Below are 15,570 nucleotides of genomic sequence, written 5' to 3' on the forward strand. Positions count from 1 at the left end.
TCAACAGTAATCTGAATGGTTTTCTTTTTCTTTTTCTTTTTTTTTTTTTACAGAAAAAATTTTTAGTTACTATCCATGATTCTGAGGTTGCATATACTGGTTGTAAATAAAGGAAAAACCCTCTCGCCCCTCCTCTTCCATTCCTTTGTGTTGATGGAATAGTTTTTCTTCAAAGTACATCCTGAAATTTTCCATTTCTCTTCCTCTCCACAGCTCCCTCCCTACCACTATCGCCCAAATGACCACCCCTCCCACACTGTCCTGTGGGAGTGGTGGCTCTAAAGCTGCTCTCCTGTGGCTACTCATCCTATCTCAATACAGCACCAGAGTAATCGCCCTGAAATATCAAGTTGGTCATATGACTTCCTTGAGAAAAAAAAAAATCCTCCCTTTTCTCTCTTTCTGTTTTCCTTAAAATCCTTGTCCATGGCCACGACCCCACCTCCCTATAGAGCACCCACAACTCAACTCAACCTATGCCCCTCCTTCCCCTGCCATGTCATGGTTTTTCTTTCCAATCAGGAGTTACATAGGGAAATCAAACAATCTTGCCTGGACCAGGAAGATGGCTCAGTAGGCAATGTGCCTGCTGTACAAATATACGGAGCTGAATCAGGATCACTGGGAGCCACAGGCATGGCAAGGTGAGTGGAGCAGCCTTCCTGTAATCCCAGCAATTGATAGATAAAGATGGGGAATCCTTACGGCAAGCAGCCTAGCCAGACTTGCAGAATTGGCAAGCCCTGGATTCATCAAAAGACCCTGTTCCAAAACATGGAGTGTACAGAGTGATCGAATAAGACCCCTCTAGCTTCCAGAAGCACACATGAGCACCAGCCTATGCATGTGCCCCACACATGTGAGTACACATACAAAAAAACTCTCGTGAAATGTAAACTCCCTGAGGAAGTGTCTCCTCCTCTCATCTATTTCTCTGAGGGAAACCGTGTTCAACTATTTTGAGATCCTTTTTTGGGATTTTGCACACATATCTCAAATCTGCACTTTCAAACCAACTTTTAATTTTGTCTTAAGCATATCCCGTTGGGCCCTAGCTGGGAAGAGGAGATTTGATCTCTTAACATCCATCTCTAGTGCGTCCTCCATGATCAGTTACCTGCTCATTATGATTAGATCAATAGCCCCTGTCTCCGTTTGACTGGCTACGCCAACATGTTCACATCTGAGCTATGGGGCAGCAGTGCTCCCACTCTTCCTTCTCTGAATGGCTTTTATTTTCCACAGAGTTGATCATTGCCATGTGTCTCCATTGGCTCGATTTTTCTCACCAGTGTCAATAGTGAACTCTTCTTCAGGAGTGTGAACAGCTCTGTCATCTTTCAAACAATTGCATGCATGTCAATTTTTATCTCCTTAAGGAATTATCCTTGGCTGGACATCATCATGTGACAAACCTCATCATGTGACAGACCTCGTCATGTGATGGTGGCTGTCATGTTGACCCTGCCTTTGTCATCATTTTAGTAGAATTGCAGGAGGGAGCTAAGTCAGTTCCCTTGTCCCTTGCCATCCTCATCCAAATGTCCCTCACATCCCTCTGATTCTCAAAGCCTTGACATACTCTGACTCCTTTACCTTGCCCCTCGCTCTGACCTTTCCCTAACATCTTAGCTTTTAGAGCTGAGTCATTTCAGGGCATTCCCTGATTCCCACTCAGTAGTCAAATTCTTTCCTAATGTCTTCCACTCTTGCTGGGAAGCTCTTAACACACGTGTTAGTGCACTGCACTAATGACCTGAAATATTCATCTTGGGGTTTGTTCTGCCTGCACAACTAACACATGAACTTTTTCCTAATCAGGCGCATTTGTCTACCAAGGAACAAGTAGGGATATTTTAGAGGATGTGATAAGGACGAGAAGCATCTAATACCCCATTGTTTGACTTCCTGTACAAGCTTGAGAGAATTTAAAGGGCAGGTCAGGAATGGGAGTAGAGAGGAGAAATGATGCTATCCTGAGGATCAGATCAAAGACAAAAGTGGAGTCTGCATCAGGACCACAACCAAGCCATCTTCAGCCAGAAGCAGGGAGATCTGGAAGACACCTACAGGACCACAGACAGTGGGCCTCTTAAAATACGCAACAGCTTAATCAATAGTACTGGTTAATATATAAATAAACATATGCTAGTATATAAATAAAAATTCAAAAACATAATTTCTTTTATTTAAACTATCTAGATTAAGTATGATATGATATAAAACTTTTAATGTGACATAGAAGTTGTAGCACAAATCATTCAACTCACTCTAAAATCCCAAGCATCCTTGGGCTATAGAATCGGACGGGTATGATTTTGTGTTCACTGCTGGAGGAGTAAGAGTCTCCTGGTGGCCAGACTCTACCCTCTGCAAGCCCCGGGATCCAACTGTAGCTTTGTTGGGTTAGTTCTCAGGTGTACCTTCTGCTCTCATATCAATTGTGGTGACAGCTCTCTGCTTGTCTTCCCTAGGGCTTTCTCTATGGCCTCTGGAGCTTATCCCTTGAAGGCAAAGCCCAGAAGTGCCAAGAAGCAAACCTCTTGGGGACAACCTCAAATGATGGTAAACTGGCATCTAGACTCTATCATTTACAAATCCTTGAACTGGCCACTCTCCTATCCCAGTCTCCCAAGTAGCTAGAATCAGGGGCCGAGGTCAGTAGGCCTGGTTTTAGGGAAGCATTCTGTGTGGTCTCTCAAAGGGTCACTGAAAGTTTAAGGTCCCAGTTGCCCATGGCAAAAAGCAGAACAAGCACATGCCTTTGTCACCTTCTCTTCCTTTCATGCATTAACTAATCTCCCTGTATCCTCATGCTTGCTTAACTAGGAAACCTTCTAAAACACTCTAGCTGCACCAAAAACCTTGTCCAGCACTCTGGTCTTGAGAAACACCAAAACTAATTGTCTAAACTATATCCAGTGAACAGAGGACTAATTTCGGGAACTGTGTCAAACCTTTTCAATGGTTTTTCCTTCAAGTGAGATCACTGGGAATTGGTGAGTAATGGTATATGCCTCCCTGCCACCACCCCATTTCATTCTAGCTGTGCCCAGTGCTTCCCAGACCTCTGCATAGTCCTGCCAGCCTTCTTCACCTTCCTGGGATAGGCGTGCCATAGGTGGAGGGAGGATGCAGGAGGAAAGGCTTAAGGGGATGTCAGGTTATACCAGTAGATGAGAAGGCCTCGTGGAAGATGCATTACCACAGAAGGAAAAAGAACAGAAGAGATGAAAGCGAAGGAGACACAAATAGCAATGACTGGCAGCCAGGCCAGCGCTTTCACTTCATGTTGACTGAAGCTCCAGCTTCATTGTCTGATCTGGTGACTGTGAGGGGGACCAGGAACAAAGCAAAGAAAGGAACAAACAGGCGAGAGTGAGGGTTTAGAGCAGGGGGGGTAACAGAATTCTCATGGTCACTTGCTTAAGCTCATGGCTTCCTAACCCTTAAACAAGGTCTTGCAGAACCTTCAAAACCTCTCCTTGGGCTTGGAGTCTATTTCTTCCCATGAGGATAGTTCGGTTTCATTCTTGGTGTGTACAGAATTAGTCTTTTTCAGCTCTTTATATGATGCGCCTACCCTATCCCCACAACACACCCCACACACCATGACTTTGGGAACTGGGCACAACTTCCCAGTGCCTAAAACAAGCCATTTGATTGGTGTCCATTGTATGCTCCACAGATCTGCACTTCAAGTGCCCTAACCAGAAAAGTCTGCACCATAATGCATGGGATCTCTGCTTTAAAATCACATATGCAGGAATTTTGCTAAACTCTAATTTTATTGCTTATTGAAGTTGGTCCTGTTATTTCCCAGGTGGTACAAAAACATTTCCATATTTCAATAACTACTAAAACTACATCAGTGCACCTGTGGAATATCAATCCTGCCTGCAAACTTTTCTCCATCTCAGGGTAGACCTGTACCCCAAAGCTACCTACACAGCCATAGATAATCCAGAAGATCACATGTCCATCCCCAGCAACTTTTAAAGTCCCCATTCAAACCCTGTCCCCACTTCTACTTAATGACTCATCCCCCAGACCCTCAGGATAAAACACAAATATACTTCTAAAGCTTCCCTGGATTTACTGGGTGGTTCTTACTCAGGGTCCCTTGCAGAAAAATGTCAGACCAGGCTGCCATTGTCAGATGGATACCTCAAATGGCTTTGCCCACATGCTCAGTCCCTGAACTGGGATCCAGGGAAGAGCTGGAGGAGGCTGTCAAGAAAATTTCTTATCATGTGGCCTCTCCTCAAGTCCACAGCATGTGATGCCTATAAACCACAGTAACCAGCGCTACGAGATCCCCCTAAAGGTGCAGTGGTGGCACTCATGTCTTGATGGTAACCAACAACTCTCTAATTGGACACAAGGCAAGCTCAGCAGGAGGGAAATCATGCCTGGTTCTGGAAACCTAGCCAGCTTCCTGGGGCTGATGAGGACATGGGTCGTAGACAGGAACCTACTACCACTTGACTAGACCAGCAAAATCTCTAACTGCGTTCTAAATGCTTCCCCTTATTCTCTATGGATTTGAATGAGATCACACACACACACACACACACACACACACACACACACACACAGGCTCATATATTTGCTTAGTCCCCAGTTGGTGGAAATGTTTGGGAAGGATTGGGAGGTATGTACTTGTTGGAGACTGTGTCACTGGAGGTGGGTTTCAAAAGCCCATACCATTCCCAGTTAATTCTCTCTCTGCCGCATGCTTGTCTCAACATGTGAGCTGTCAGCTATTGTTCAAATGCCATGTCTGCCTGCTGCCATGATGGTTATAGACTCACCCTCTGAAACTTAAGCCTCCATTCAATGCTTTCTTCTGTAAGTTGCCTTGGTCATGGTGCTTTGTCCCAGCAGCAGAAAAGTAACTAAGACACATCTTCATTACGGTAAGTGTAGCTTTCAATCCTTTTCAAAGAAGTTTCTCTTCATAGCTGACAGGGACCACCACAGAGAACCACAACTGGTCAAAACACAAAGACCAACTGCTCATGGAGTGCCCATCCCAGCACACATATATACAACCCGACTCCCATAGCTAAGGCTCAACATTGGAGAAGAGGTGGTGGAAGAACTGTAGGAGCCAGGAGACTGGGAAGTCTACTATTATAGTGTCTCACCTAGAGAGGATAGGAATGCTACCTACATGGTACCACAGCAATATGGCTCTGTCAACAAGACCTAAACAGTGACCAATAGATATGCAAGGAGGGAATCTTACAGGGTCCCACCACTAAACAAAGGCAAGAAATACTAAGAAAGACTTAACCCTAGTTGGTTATATATTACCAAGTAGCCAGTGTGTGTGTGTGTGTGTGTGTGTGTGTGTGTGTGTGTGTGTGTGTGTGTTTAAAACAACCAAAGGAAGAGGCCATGAATTTGAGAGGCAGAAAGGAGGGAACAGGAGGAGTTAGAGTGCGGGGTGGGGGTGGGGGAGACACAGGAGGGGTTGGAGGAAGGAAAGGGAAGGGGAGAGATTATGTAATTACATTGTAATGAAAATTTGTAAATTATTCTTTTCGTGTGTGTGTACTTTGCCTGCATGTACACCAGTGCACTACATGCATTCCTGGTGCCCATGGGAGCCAGAATCAGGCATCAGATCCTGTGGAACAAATGGCTGTGAGCCACCATGTAGGTACTGAGAATCGAATCTGGGTCGTCTGGAAGAACAGCCAGTGTGCTTAATCACTAAGCTACCTCTCCAGATCTGCTTTTAAGGATTTAATTTTATTAGCATGTATATGTATATGTGTGCCTCTGTGGATATATGCACATGTGTGTGCTGGTCCCGAGGAAGCCAGGCTAGGGTATCAGGATGGAGCTGAAGTTCTATGTTGTGAGTCATCTCATGTGAGTGCTGAACTGGACTCTGGACCTCTGTAAGACTAACATGCACACTTAAACACTGAGCCACCTCCTTATCCCAACATTTTTTTTTTGGTTTGTTTTGTTTAATGGTATTTTCTTAACCATTTCCAAATGCAGAAGCCATTCTTAGTATTCAGGCAAAACAACAAAGCAGCAGGCCATATCTGTCCCAATGGCTGAAGTTTGCCATGCCAACCCGTAGTCTAGACTAATATCTAGAGAGTCAGAGACCATGTTTGTCATACTCACTCTTGTGAAACCTGTATTAACACATCATAGCAGTTCTCAATAAATATTTATCAGAAGAACGAATAGCTGATTTATAAACAAATTATAAAAGCCCTAAATATGAGCATGTCTGAATCTAAGGCCTTTAGCGAAAACCTCGACGTCCCCCATTTAAAATCTACATCCAAAATTACATTTGCAGCCTTATTGACATTCTTCCAGAAATATAGTGGTATCGGTACACGCAAGTCTTACTTACCCATGTTAAATGTGCCCAAAGCACCTTGAATAATCGGAAACTTCAATACGAATGAATGATGGAGGCTTATTGCCTTCTCAGCTTCTCCTAGAGCTTGCAAGCACAGGCCATGAATCAGTAATGTCAGCTCTGAGCCACAGGCTGCTGTGAAAGTGCTGGTCACAGGACACTGTAGAGGCACTGAACTGCCAAAAGTTGTCCTGGAGACTCTTGCTCAAATCCCCTCATTTTTCTGCCACCCTACTGGCAATCCCTCCTTGAATGCCCAAACCACAGGCCCTAGTGCCAGGCCATTCTTAGTGTCTTCCATTTTTGTGTTCCAAGTTGTTCCTCCTCTTCCTGCCTTTCTATAAATGACACCAGAAGTTCCTAATTCCCAAGGCAGGAAACAGGAATTTGCCTTCTCCTCTCTTTCTTCCTCATCATCTTACCTTCCAATTGCTATAGAGCACATTTAGTTCCCATTAACACTGTTCTACACCGTCAGAGTCTTCTAGCCATCTTTGCCTCTCATTCCTCTCCCATCCCTACACAGCTTCTCCTGCTTCCCACATACATGGCCTATAGTTCTCAATTCAGGAGTAGCTTTCAAATGGGACTTAGTAGTTATTGCCTTGTTTGATAATCATATGAATAGCAAACATCTTAAGTAGAGTCCTGATCATGTCACTCGACTACTCTAGAATATTTGGTGGTCCCTAATACTGGCCAAATTAGACAACCTCCTCAGCATTGTATCCTTTAGAATCCTAACTTTTTAGCTTTGTCTCTCATACAGGGCCTACATTTTTGGTACAGTATAAGTAAAAAGGATCTGTCTTCCAATATTTATTCTTTCCTTATTAGAAATAGCAATATTGGCTTTGATATAGAGCCAGGATCACTGTATTTCCAAGCTTACTTTATAGCTAGCCATGCATATTTTATCAAGTATTAATGTTCTGATTGGTTTTTTTTTTTTTTTTAATTTTCTGTTATTTTGTCAAGTTCACACAAACCACAGTTATCTGAGAAAGCAACTTCAATTGAGAATCGCTTGTGGTTCAGTCTATGGTACATTTTCTTGATTAATGATAGATATGACAGTGTGCGTCCATCTAGGGTTGGGGACACACCTGGGCAAATGGTCTTGAGTTCTATAAGAAAGCAGGCTGAGCAAGTCGTGAGGCAGGAGTTCGCAGCCAAGAAGCAGCAGCCCTCCACAGCTTCTACTTCAGCTCTTACCTGCATGTCCCAGTCTTGAGTTCCTGCCCTTATTTACCTGGAATATTTCTTCCCTACGTTGCTTTTGGTGATGCTCTTTATCACAACAGCAGAAAAGTCATTAAGCCATCTGTAAAATAAGAAGTAATAGAAGCTATTGTGCACAGCCTGTAGGAAGCGTCTTTCCATGGTAAAAGGCACTCCTTCTCACACAACTCCAGACAGCTAGGCAGAGAGTGGAGCTGAGGGCAGTGGCTTGGGTTGTCATCTTCTACTATAAGATAGAAATCACTTAGTAAGGATGTAAGCATGCAAGGAACCTGGGTTCTTGGTGTTTGGAGACACTCTACCCACCCTAATCCCACAACTGTCAGGCTCCTTTATTTGAGACAAAACCAAGCTACTATCTTGCTCCTGCCATGACTACTTTGCTGTCCATTCCTTTTTTTTTCCCCTCTTTTAATCACTTGCAGCTGAGGCCACTTTTAATTGATACCAGAGCTATTCCTTGTTTCCAGAACGTGGTCTCCTTGCCCTCGGACCTCCCTGTCCTCAGCATCCACTCTGGTTTTACCCACCCCCTTGCTATTTCTATGCTATGCATATCTGTACCTCCCCAATCTGCCCATTGCCAAGGCCTCCAGGCTAGACCTCCCCAAATCTCCAATTTCAAGCTTTTTCCACTCCTTAGATTTTTCTAAACACTTGCTTACTTTGTTTTGTTTTGAGACAGTGTTTCACCATGTACCTCAGGCTAGCCTCAAACCCTAGTCTTCCACCTTCTTGGAACTACAAGTGGACACACTATACCTGGCTCCTCCTCTAGACCTTTTAATATACCTTTGGCACACCTTGCCTCTTAGTGGCCATGTCTGAACTTGAGTCCTCTTCATTCATGTGAATGAAGACAGGCTCTGCAACATCATGTCTTACACACAGTAGGCATTTGCTGAGACACATTTTAGGAGTTGTTCCAACTTACAGGGATACTCCCTCCATTGGTGACCACCCTTTTGCCTGCCCCTAACTCCATGCTTTACAATCAGATTGTTCTGGGTCAATGCTGTCTGCTCAGACTGTGGGTACCATCCTCTTAGCTAATCTGCCATCCACTTTGGAAACCTGAGAGCAGAGACTATAAAAAGGAAACATCGTTCTGTAGTGTAGGAGATAGAGAGGTCCTGGTGACTTTCCTGGAGCATCTTGCCTCCACTGTTCCGGAAGCTTGGTGTTTTCCTGCTCTTGGATTATATGAACCACTTTTGATTCTTATCATAACAAGTATCTACCTTTCTTCCCAATAGAATCTCCTTGTGGAGGCTTGGCTAACCTGGAGCACTGAGTCCTCTTTCCCCAGTCTGCTGAGTGCCAGGATTACAGGCACAGATCACATACTGCTGTGACAAGCAAAGACCACATACTGATGTGACAAGCACAGACCACATACTGCTGTGACAAGCACAGACCACATACTGCTGTGACAAGAGCCCCCTTTGCATTTAGTTCTTGCTTACCTTCTGTTCCATGAACCCAAAATATGTGTCTATGTATACATAGATTGATGGGATAATCTTTAATATAATATTAAGTACAATTCTCTAGCTGGAGGGTCACAAATGGTTGTATGGCAGAGCAAGGGATCCTACAACCATGTGAATTTGATGACAGTCCTACAGTTGCCACCAAATTTCTTCTTCTTACTCTCTTTCTCCAAATTGTTCTCTCTTTGGGTTTTCTGTGACATTTGTATGACACTTAACCATCTTTTCCCCAATTTATTAGGATCCTTAAGCATGCAGCTTGCAAACTACAATGCAATGTGGCTCTATCTTCCCTGACCTCTTGTGCCCAGTACTCAATGAGTCTTCCTGCATTCAGATCTCTTTGTTTGTATCAAGAGCAATCTAAACTATAATAGGGTTTTGTTCTGTTTTGTTGGGATTTTCTTGTATTGTTTTGTTTGTTTGTTGTTGTTATTGTTGTTCTAATCAGATTAATTTAACTTTTATCAAAACTGAGGTTTATCTACAAATTAATGAAAAGAAAGAAAGGGAAGTACTGTATTCATTTGATGAACTAAAACTTCTGACCACAAAACAAATGAAAAACTAGAAGTGAGAAAGGTAGAGAAAAGTGAATTTCAATAAGTGAATAGCTTCAGGTTTGAAAGCGGACTCTGCTCTCCAGTGTGCAGTAACTTAAACACAAATCCCCCAGTTTCCGAGTCCAGCAGACAGCTGGAAACCCACACAGGATGCCAAAACAGTGTGACCTACATCTGCAGCCAGGCAGCCTCTCCTGAAGTGCAATCTGGGATTTAGAATCTTTAGCTGGAATTTTCTTTGGGAGTATTATGTGTTCTGGATAAGAGGGTAGCAGACATATTCCAACTTTTACTTCCAGACATCTTAAACCACATTAATCCACTTTTCCATCCTTCAAACAGAAGAGCATGCAAACAAAAACCATGTGCGAGAAATGTTTTCAGGTTTACAGTATTACTTGGAGAAACTAGAGAACATTTTTGGTTCTTTGGAAGTTCATCTGTCGTACTGTATTTCTGCATCTTCTGGATTAACATGAACTCTAAAGTAAGAACTTGCATTCCGGGTTACATCTGCTTCTGATTAATGTGAATAAAATAAGTAAAACTAAATGATGACCAGTCATCAGAGTCTCCTCACGCATATGGCCTGTAAATGATGACCAGCCATCAGAGTCTCCTCATGCATATGGCCTGTGGGCACCTTTCCTGGAGTCAGCAGCAAATGCTGAAATGGAAATTCCTAGATTTTCAAGATTTCATGAAGGAGACTTCTCAAACCTGCCATCTAAGGCTTCAATGTGAGAGTAGGGTTTGTTTTGATGGTATTGAAAACTAAGGAGAGGGGTCATTTTTCAGATCCCTGGACCAGGAGGGATTTTTGCCTCCTGAACTTCTGACCCTCAGTCTGCAGATTGTAAAATGCAGTCAAACCCTGAGGTGGTTATCACATCTCGGCAGCCTTTGTAATTGATATCCAAGAGCCAAAATTTTAGAAGGAATGTGACAGCCACATTTTTTTAAGGTGTCACTCTTGTCCTCGGTGCTTTCTCTGCTCTTCTTTATGGTCTCTTTCCCTTTTCCCACATCTAAGTGATCTGTTCACTCCAGAAGACATTCTTGCCAAACTATCAAAATTAATCATTTTACTCCCAAGGGTTATAATACTTCTGTTTTTCTACCCATAACATTTACACAACCCACACAGAACAGCCCATCCCCACTCACCCTGGGTCTATTCTCCCTAACTGTCACTTCCAGTGGGTGCATCCTCGGGACCTAGCCAAGGCCAGTGTTAAAAGATGCAAAACGGGTTAGACTCACTGTACCAGTCATACACTGTCTCTTCTATATCTCCCTGACTTTTCTGTATGCCTATAAGCCCACTTAAGCACCCTAAAAGCCACCCAGTACTAATAAGTTAAATAATACTATAAACAAGACTCCATAAGTGACAAGGTCATGGGACTAATCAAATGGAAACAGAAAGCCCCTCCTTATATTAAGAATGTGGTTAATAAATGTAGATGGGATGACGGATTTAAAAAATCACCAATGGATAAGAAACAAAATTGATTGACTTACGCAAGAATCATGAATAACTTCTCTGGAGGATAAAACTATAAGGAGAAACAGGACATTTATTGTCTCAAAATAGCTCCCTGCAAGGCTTATTATTTTTCAAGAGAAAAACAGTCAACTTTACAGTTGTACTATCTAGAAAAACATACCTTGACGAAACAGCCAAATGACCCGCCAGACTAGGAGAAAGCATCACCATGTGCCTACTGATCAGATATGCTGAGAAAGACACAGGACTACATGTGTGGTACCCCTGCCATAAAGGCATAAGGAAGCATCCAGTGATCTGCGTCAACAGCCTGCCTGAAAAACATTGGGTCCCATCCTCTTTTTAGTGTTCATGTTTGGGGCCAGAGAGATGGCTCAGTTAGCAAAGTGTTTGCTGTGCAAGCTTGAGGACCTCAGTTCACAGCCCAACGCTCATATAAAAAACCTGGTACCCACCTATAATCCGAGCAAGCAATACCAAGGCAGAGGCAGGCAGATTCCCTAGGACTGACTCTGTGTGAGCACTCACATGCACACATGCATGCACACATGCACACACACATGCACATATGCATGCACGTGCACTCACACACCACAGTAATACATCATGAAGTACGAAGACAAATGATTGTGTACTGAGAACAACAGAATGGCTAACTGCGATGCATGACCTAACGTTCTCATGCAGGGCAGAGCATTATTAGAACAGTTAGGAGAGCCTGAATTAGATCTGCAAGGTATTGCGCCAATGTTAATTTCCTGCTTTGGGCCATTTTGCTGTGTTATGTAAGGACAGTTTTGTACTTTAAGAAATGCACTATAGACCCCAAGAGATATTTAGTTTGCCGTTGGTCACAACAGTCTTCTCCCTGTAAAGAAACTAGAACCCTGCATTAAGACCAAGAAAGACAATGGCTGTTCAGGATTTTATATCCCAGGGACTGTACCACAAGATGCCATTAAGAAGACAACACCTTCACAGAGTGTTCCCACAGGACTGCTTCCTGTCTGTATTACACTCTAGCTATGCCACCCCAGCACTAAATAAAGACATAAATGGGCAAATATACTCAAGCATGAGGAGTAGAACAGCATCAGAGACTTACATCCAGACAGTTCAGGAAGCAAGAGAGAGCAAGCTTGTAAAATCAATAATAATAATAATAATAATAATAATAATAATAATAATAATAGCAGCTGACAACAGCTCAGTGAGTAAAGGGGGTTTCTGTTAAGCATGAACTCAGGAGGCTGAGTTCTATTCCCATGACCCACATGGTAACAAATCTCCCTCCCCCCTCTATCCTTCTCTCCCCTCTTTCATACAAAATAAATAGTTGTAATTTGGGGGATCCATCCCATAAACAACCACCAAACCCAGACACTAGGCAGATGCCTGCTGACAGGAGCCTGATATAGCTGTCTCCTGTGAGGCTCTGCCAGTGCCTGGCAAATACAGAAGTGGATGCTCACAGTCATTCATTGGGAGGAGCACAAGGTCCCCAATGAAGGAGCCAGAGAAAGTACCCAGGGAACTGAAGGGGTTTGCAGCCCCATAGGAGGAACAACAATATGAACTAACCAGTACCCCCAGAGCTTCTTGGAACTATACCACCAATCAAAGAAAACACATGGTGGAATTTGTGGCTCTAGCTATATATGTAGCAGAGGATGGCCTAGTCGGTCATCAATGGGAGGAGAGGCCCTTGGCCCTGTGAAGGCTCTATGCCCCAGTATAAGGGAATGCCAGGACCAGGAATGGGAGTGGTGGGTTGGGGAGCAGGGGGAGGGGGAGGGGATATGGGATTTTCAGAGGGGAAACTAGGAAAGGGGATAACATTTGAAATGTAAATAAAGAAAATATCTTTAAAAAAAAGTTAAGGAATAAAGTCAAAAGAACAAACATTACAAGAAGTCAATTCAAACTCCCCTTGCCTTTGCTTCTCAGTCTGAAGTCCTGTTCACCAGGCCAGACCTGGTAATCCTGGCTCCTCTCGCTCCCTTATCCATTGCCCAGGCCTGTCAATCCAGGCTCCTCTAGCTCCCTTATCCACTGCCCAGATGAGGTCCTGATGCAATCCCCAGTGTTCTCACTCTGCCACATCTAAAATTCTCCGAAAGCCATGTCCTATTTTCCAGTATTCGTGCCCAAGACTTAACACCCTGTGATTGCTCTCTAAGCCCTCCAGCACCTTATGACAGCAGTCAGTTTACTTCCATGCCTCCCCACAAACCATGAAGGGCATAGACCATCTTAGCCATATCAACAGCACTTCACACACATTGTTAGCACTTAGTAGGTTCTTGGTGCACACTGGATGCACCATCAGTTAGAAGGAACCGTACGTCTAAACTGGAAAGAAACTTGGGCCTTTTATGGAAAGATCTTAAGGACCATGTTTGATTCTGAAGCAAGATGCTTGGGTGAAGCAGAGTCTTTGGTTTGTTTGTTTTGCTCATTTTGTTTGTCTAAGCAGGCCTCTTTCATTGTTATTGCTGTTACTGCGACTGGACTGTAATCCCATTTGGGAACTACTGTCTGGCTCCTATAATGACAGACAGGACACGGACAGAAGCTTTCCATTCTGCCTTCCGCTGATTTGTAGGCTTTCTCACGACAAATGCAACTTAGGATTTTTCTTTATACTCTGGTTTCCCACTGCTTTCCACTTGGTAGAGAAAATGAAGTTTGGCATGGGACATAAAATGTATTCATTAACCTTACAGCAGCTTCAAAATGATGCTTAAATAATGGCTTTATTTCCCCCTGAAAACATTTTTTTTTCATCAAATTGCTGGAAGAAAATAAAACTCCAGAAGAGCTTCACATGAGAAATGTTTTATTTTTTTTGTTTCCATAAGGAGTGATCCTGAGACCACCACCCATAATTTCTCTCAACTGCTTGTGTCTAAACAAGAAGCTGAAGCAGAGGTGACCCCTGATGTCCCTGACCATAAACCATATCATGTCAAATAATACAGGATACCAAATTCGGTGTGGCTAATTTTTGTCTTGTTTTCTTTCAAAATTTTTATTTATTTGAATGTGTATGGTTGATCTGCCTGCATGCTGCATGTATGTGTGCTGCATGTGTGCCATGCCCAAGAAGGTCAGAAGATGGCATCACGTCTCCTAGAACCAGAGCTCCAGATGGTTGTGAGCTGCCATGTGGGTGCTGGGAATCGATCTTGAGTTCTCTGCAAGAGCAGGCAGTGTTCTTGTCCTCTTAACTACTAAACATTTCTCCAGCTCTGTGGCTTTGGGTTTATAGTAATTATTTATCAACCATTATTTCCTTGGCTATATATGTGTATGTCTCTGTGCACACATTTATGCGAATGTGTATGAGTGTGTGTGTGTGTGTGTGTGTGTGTGTGTGTGTGCGCGCGCGCGCATGTGTTCTTGAATGGAAGTGCATGCAGAAGACAGAGGTCAGCATTAGCTGTTTTCTGCTATCAGGTTCCACCTTATTTTCTGAGACAAGTTCTCTCACCCTAGACTGCCTGGCCAGTGGACCCAAGGCTCCTCCTGTCCCTGTGTCCCCAGTGCAGGGATCACATTGCCACTCTTGGCTCTTGATATGGGTGCTGAGAGAAACTCAGGTCTTTAAACGTGCTGAGCAAGCACTTTAGCAACCGAGTCATCTCCCAAACACACGTGTTTTCTCTTTCGAATGATAAGAAGGAAAGGGGAGTTACCTGAACCAGTTTGTTTTCAACTGCTGTGCTAAAGTACCATGACCAAAAATAGCTTGGGAAGGAAAGCATTTATTTGGCTTCCACTTCCCAGGTCACTGTCACTGAAGGACGTCATGGAAGGAATTGAAACAGGAATGGTGGAGGGAGCTGCTTACTGGCTTGCTCCTCATGGCTTGCTCAGCCTGTTTTCTTATACAACCCAGGACCACCAGCACAGGGGCATCACTACTTCCAGAAGCTTCCACACCAATCATTAATCAAGAAACTGCCCACAAATATACACACAAGCCACTCTGATGGAGGCCATTCCTCATCTGAGGTTCCCACTTCCCACATGTCCCGAACTTGAGTCAAGTTGAGAAGAAACTACACAGTACAGTTTCTTTGGTGAGAAAATTGACTCCTTGGACTGGAATTGGTATCTTTCTGGTCTGACCTTTCCTTTAGGAAAACATGTCTTCAGTTGAGCATGGTTTGGAGTGAGGGGCTGGTTTTATCCTGATGGACGATAAACTTTAAAATTCTTTCAGAGTCTCAGCAAGCTTCAAAAAAAAAAACAATTGGTAAGCATTCAGAGAATTTTCTCAAAGATTCGTTTTCTCGGAAGTTAAATTCAAACACAGCTCCAGTGTGGTCCTCTGCCACCTGGATTTAACACAGAGGATGG

The sequence above is a fragment of the Mus pahari genome, chromosome 5 (genome assembly GCF_900095145.1).
Source record: "Mus pahari chromosome 5, PAHARI_EIJ_v1.1, whole genome shotgun sequence".
NCBI lineage: Eukaryota > Metazoa > Chordata > Mammalia > Rodentia > Muridae > Mus > Mus pahari.